The sequence below is a fragment of the Myotis brandtii genome, unplaced genomic scaffold, assembly GCF_000412655.1.
Source record: "Myotis brandtii unplaced genomic scaffold, ASM41265v1 scaffold116, whole genome shotgun sequence".
Lineage (NCBI taxonomy): Eukaryota > Metazoa > Chordata > Mammalia > Chiroptera > Vespertilionidae > Myotis > Myotis brandtii.
Window position 1 is genome coordinate 3,502,634 of NW_005354010.1, and position 6,629 is coordinate 3,509,262.

At 41.7% G+C, this 6,629-nt stretch overlaps 1 pseudogene; it reads right to left on the reverse strand.

The window, feature by feature from the left end:
- Nucleotides 1–653: 653 nt before the first annotated feature.
- On the reverse strand, nucleotides 654–1,356 carry LOC106723719 (annotated as a pseudogene).
- Nucleotides 1,357–6,629: the final 5,273 nt, after the last annotated feature.

Here is a 6,629-nt window from a genome sequence, read left to right on the forward strand (position 1 = left end):
CTCTCTCTCTCTCTCTCTCGCCTCTTTCCACCATGTGAGGATACAAGAAGTTGGCAATCTGCAACCCCAAAGAGGGTTCTCACCAATAACCGACCATGATACCACCCCGATCCCAGACTTCCAGCCTCCAGGACTGTCAGAAATAAATTTCAGTTGTTTGTAAGCCACCCAGTCTGTAGTACTTTGCTATAGTAGCCTGAACTCAGACAACATCTTATCACCCTGGCCTGACTTGAGCAGGAATCCAGTTGAGTTAGTCTAGCATGAATCCCCCTAGCCTGGATGTTTCTTCTTGTAATTTTCTATCCACTGACATCCCACCCTGCTGTTTGGCTATAAATTCCTACTTGTATAGCCCAAACGTTTCCACTCACATGAGACCCTCTCCGGCCACACCAAGATGTTTCCCCTATGGCAAACCCCACTGTAGCAGTCCCCCTGAATAAAGTCTGCTTTACCATCTTTTAAAAATGCCTGAATAATTTTTTTTGCTTTTTTCTTTGTTTGCTTTTTGTTGTTGTTGTTCTTTGGTTAATCTCTTTCCATCCCCACCACCCCTGCCCTCTCTGAAATCTGTCATTCTGTTCCATAAATCCATGTCTCTGGGCCTATTTTGTCTTTTAATACATGGCTTTTGTTGCATCTTTAAGATATCACAAATAAGTCTGGCATTTTGCTATTTCTGGAGCTGGACAACTTAGATCTGATTCATCAGCCTGCTGAACTGTTCCTTTTGCAAAAACATAGATACCACCCAAAAACTTTCTGATATCCTTTTTTTAACTGTTGTGACTTGCTGAATCAAAGCAGTGGAGTTTGATACAAGTTCAATGTCATTTCCTTCAAGAATTAACTCATCTTTCTGGGCTTGAGATATTGAACAAACAACCCCTGACCTCATTCAAACCCTGTGGATTTATTTTTCACCCAAGAAATTTTTTATTTCAGCAAGAGAACCATTCTCCTGAACAACAATGCTGATGGGGAAGTGAGCGCACTCAGACCTCATTTTGTAACGGAAGCCCAGTGTAACACCCTTGACCAGGCTCTGTACATAACTGCAGGTAGTGCCAATGGTAGCCAATTCCTTTCTTTTTCACAACCATTTGTCAACCTGGAGCCTCTTCTTTTTCTTTCCGAAGAGACTGAGTTTTACATTGACATGATTTAAGTCCCTCTGCAGGATACCTCTGGGGCCCTTCACAACAACTGTCCCTTCAGAGTGATGTCGACATTTTCTGGAATGTCGACAGTCTGATTGCTGAAAATGGTCTTCGTCCTTGCAATAGATGTGGCAAAGAGAGAATGTCTCAGAAATGTCTTTTCTTTAACAAGAATAACACCAGGATGTTTCATTCGAACGACTGAATGGCAGCATTTGCCATTAATGGCAGGAATAACTGGTTATTGAAGAGCAGGTTGGGAAATAAGCTACGTTCAGAACATGTTAAATTTGAGATACCTATTCCACACCTCAATGAGATGGAAAGTGTGCAGTCATAGAGAAGGGTCTGCAAGTCATGGGAGGCAATAGTGCTAGAGATTAAGATTCAGGAGTTCCTGGGGATTAAATAGGATAGTATTTGATGACACAAACTGGGGTGCACTCATCAAGGCAGTCAGTAGAGAGAGAAAGGAGAAGGTGCCACTTTCCTATTGGAGGTAAGGGGGTTGGAAGAGTCCACACATTTCCGCTCACAGGAGACCTTCTCCTGCCACGCCACAGTTGCTATGAGTCCCTGGTTCTCAGCAGCTCTGGGGCGGAGAATTAGTAGGTAAGCATGGATTTCTGTTCAGGGGACCTTTAGAACACCTCCACTTGCCTATAGCATTGAGTTGGAATGAGATCAAAATATTATTTCTTGAAATAAGTAGGATGCATATTTTTCGATATAAAGCTATTGCCATGACAAGAGATTATTTTCCAAAAAGAGGAAACATAGTTATTAGTCCTGTTTGGGCTTTGTATCACTTTTTGCATTGTGAGAGTTTTCACAGAATATTATGAAATCCTGATGCCCAACTGTTGATAAGAAAGCTGGGGTTCTGAATGGTCCAAGCTGAGATTCTAGAAGGCCATTATCACCCAGATAATAAGTGGGATTCTCTCCTTATGATGTTCTCCTCTTTGGCTAGTGATGTAATGTGAGTGGCCCAGACATCCATAGGGCTGGCACCGAAAGTCATTTAGCCGGAAATGCGGATGCATTCCCAACCAGACATTCCGTTTCCTTAATGATTAAGGGGACGTGCTCTCTAGATAACTGTGGAGCCAGAGACACATACTGTGGCTACTGAACTAAGCAAAATTAACTGGCCTGTGGGAGGGTCAGAGCGTGGCCTCTGCGGGGTGCACTCTCCAACTGAGCTAATCAGCCTAGGGAGCCTTCTAATTCTAATTAAATTGAGAGAGGGGAGTGTTTTTCTTGCTTGTTGTCCATCCCACGCAGAATGTAGAAACCATTTCACCGTGGGTCCTCTCGTCTCTGATTAGAGAGCGTACTGGTTCTGTTGAAACACAGCTTCGGGGTTTGTTAGAACAGTAATGAAACAGAAGGGAGTCAAGCATGTCCAAAAGGAGAGGCAACGCAACAGGAACATTTCTGTGCAGACACAGAGACTTTATTTGGGACTGTGTTTTTCTTGTCTCTAGACTTATAGCAAATGTTAATATGCAATCAGGAGTTTAGTTATTTTTCACACTCTTGTATTAAGAAGCAGAAAATTCATAAATATTTACCAGGTTGTTGCATGGGACGTGTAATTTCTTCTCTCCCCATAAATTATAAAATGTGTTTACATTTTATTCATCACTAGGGGGGGAAATAAGTGTGGGAAGACAGCCCTGGTGAACTCTAAGTCTCCTTCAGATCTCAGCTTACATGTGACCTACCCAATACTGTTCCTAATCCCTAAATTGGGTTCTCTCTTTGTTACTTCTCCTAGCATCTTTCTTATTATCCCCAGCCATTAATTATGTCACTGTTTCTATTTGGTAAACTCTTTAAAGTCTATTTTCCTGACCACACTAAACTCCATGAGGACAGATACCATGTCTGTATTGCTCTCCATGGCATTCCCAATATCTTGCAGATAGATGATGCACAATAAATAGTTTTCGAGCCCTGGCCAGTGTGGCCCAGTTGGTTGAGCACCATTCAGTGCACTGAGAGGTCACCAGTTCAATTCCCAATCAGGGCACATGCCAGTGTTGCAGATTCAATCCCTGCTCAATGTTTATACAGGAGGCAGTGGATCAATGTTTCTAAAATCAATAAAAATATATTAAAAATAATAAATCGTTGTGGAAGGGATGATAGAGGAAAATGGAAGCAAAAGAGAAGGAGAGAGAAGGAAGAAAGGATGGAGATGCATGATGATAGAGCAAGGATCACAGGATGAGGAAAATCAGTCTCAAGTGGGGAGTAAGTAATAAATAGAACACGGAGGACTTTTAGGGCGCTGTAAATACTCTGTAAGATACTATCATGGTAGATATACCTTATTATACATTAGTCAAAACTTGCCCTAGCTGGTTTGGCTCAGTGGATAGAGTGTCGGCCTGTGGACTGAAGGGTCCCGGGTTCGATTCTGGTCAAGGGCACATGCCTGGGTTGCAGGCTCGATCCCCAGCAGGGGGCGTGCAGGAGGCAGTTAATCAATGATTCTCTCTCATCATTGATGTTTCTCTCTCTCTCTCTCTCTCTCTCTCTCTCTCTCTCTCTTCCTCTCCCTCCCTCTCTGAAAACAATAAAAATATATTTAAAAAAAAACATATAGAATATCACCATCAAGAGTCCTAATAGAACTGTAGACTTTGAGTGATAACAATGTGTCAATACATTCTTCTATAACAAACATACCAGTCTAGTGGGAGATGTTGATAACGGGGAAGGCTGTGCTGTGTGAGGACAGTGGGTATATGGGAACCCTCTATTTTTTCTCTCCATTTTTCTGTGAATCTAAAACTGCTCTAGAAAATAAAGTCCATTAAAAAAAATGCACTCACCTTTTAAAATATAAAATATATGTTTCATAAGATTTATATAAATACACATACACACTTAACATTTGTACACATGTATGTTTCCATGTACACACAAAACATTTTACACATATATGTAAAACAGGTACAAAACCTCCTTTGCATCAGGTCCCCACTGGACAGGATTCATTTTGCTTCTTTGTTTTGGTTTGCTTTTGTTTACATTTTCCCCTCTGAAAACTGCAAGCGCCAGGTCCAATGCTCTGATGGAATGGATACTTCGCCTGAAAGGCAATCTTTTATTTCAAAGCATGCCTATCTTTTAATAGGTTGCCAATCACCTTACATATTTCCTATGTGTCTTTAAATCCATCGTTTGTACCACCTTGCAATTAAATCTTCAGCTGATACAGTTCAACAACATCCAGGGGCAGGGAGGGACGCACTGACTCGGAGGCGATAAAAATTCACAGTAAAGCCACAGATGTAGCAGAGTGAGAATTACCACACCAGCAGGAACTGGAGATAAAAGAGGATTACACATGATGAAAATGATGAAATGTAGTAATTGACTAGAAGTCACCGAAAATACCAGATGGATGTCACTGCTCTGCAATTCTAATGCACCTGTAGATTTTATTGAGCATCACTGGAGGTTCACTTTTAGTATTTTCTCGAGTGTAATTGAAGTTTATTGATATGCTATTATTGCCCAGTTTAGATGTGACCATAAAAAAAATATAGTTTGATATATTTGTGTCTCCATGGAAATCTTGGGCGTTGCTGCTTAAAATAGAAGTTCATAGTAATAATTGCTATAATATTTATTTCTCTTCCTCCATTAGACCTTTGCATAGAATATGGGCAGTAACTGCTCCAGATAGCATTGAAATTGCAGGGATATTTTCCGACATGCAATTTTGGATATTACCAAGGGAGACTTACAAGGGATTTTTATGTTGAAGGTAAAAGAAAACAAATTTATGTGCTGAAATGAGTTGCCATAGGTGGTGCAGTTCTCTATTAGTTATCATAGATTTCTTTCCCATTTAGTTTTCAACATAGGAAGGGGACCAAAATGACTGTCTGTCCGAGCTGGAATAGTCATTCTGTAAGCACAGGAGCCTCAGATCGCAACAAAAGACTTTCCAGTATCCTGAGCAAAGGCCATTTCCCTGCACAACAAGCATTTTAAATTAAGGTGGGAAGAATGGGTGTGGAAACGATTGCCTCTCAGAGCAGCAAAGAAAACTCTTTGTGAGAATTCCAGCTGCAGCTTGAATCTTATCGCTGACAAGTCAGTATAAACCGATAAGAAGCTGCTCTAAGGCCCAAGTCAAGGGGCCATGCAACTTGATTACGTTTTCAGAAGCTGAAATCAAATTCCATTGTAACCATTTAATTTTGAACTCTAGTGAGCCGCATGGGGTAAAGCAACGCCAAGGAAGGGATGTGAGGCCTGGCCATCGGAACCAGAGACTTCTCAGAGGGAACAGAGGCAGGGGAGGTAAATCCAGGATGAAGGGGGCCCCTTTTGTTTCCCCCACCCCTCTCCTCTCTCCAACTCACAGACACACACTCCATCCCCCCAGGCACACCCTACAGGTCCAGCCCCAAACACACTTTTTTCCATGAGCTGCGACTTCAATGTTGAGAGCAAGTGGCTCAAGTCAGGACGGTACCCTCAACCTATACTTCCAACCCTGGAGCAGTGCTTCTCAGAGGGCATTGGTCCACGCACCACCTGTATGGGTTTGTTAAAAATTCAGAATCCTAGGCCCCACACGAGACCCACTGAGTCAGAATTTCAGGAATCTGTGGAATCTCTGCATTTGTAATAAGCTCCCATGGAATCCCATTCACAGGAAAGTGTAAGTGTTGACTTAGAGTTTATGAACACCTGCTTCTAGACAGAAAAGGAAACCAAGTAAAGAGAAGAGTGTGTACCACTTTAAAGAAGGAAAACTCTTCTAGACTTATAGTGCCGAACCATATTTGGCAGAGAAGTAGGCTTTCCCTGTGTCGCATTCATGCATGAGTAAATGAATGAAAAAAGTCAAATGAATAAGAGATTCACTTCTTCTTGTCGTTATCAATGTATTTTCATAAACTGTATCAAACATATTGTACCATCCAGGGACAGAGGGAGTAAAATGGTATGCCCGACCAAAATGCACATTTTCTAGAAATATTGTATAGAAATCCTAAACACATATTTAGAAATGAAGACACATACTGGAAAAGCACAGAGGAAGAGTCATCCTGTTTGTAATAAGCTGCACTAACAACTGAAATGGTCTTCAATCACATCTTCAGTTCACAACATTAGTGCCAATTCATTGTATCAACTTCCCCTCCTAGTCAAGATAAGTCAGAATCCACTTTGGGTACTTGGAGCCAAGATTAATTATCCCCAAACGTCAGCAGCTATGGCATCAGCCTTTGGATAGCAAGTGGTTGGTTAGTTAGGAACTGGGGGTGGGAAGGAAAAAAAGCAAAGTGAGCCTACTCTTTTCTTGAATGGGACTGACTCAAAAAGCTGCACCATTTCAGCAGTGTGGAATGCTTCTGATCCTGATGGCTCATCCTCATGACCCCCACATACCGACAACAGGACCCACAGTCACAAAACTCAGAATCTGGG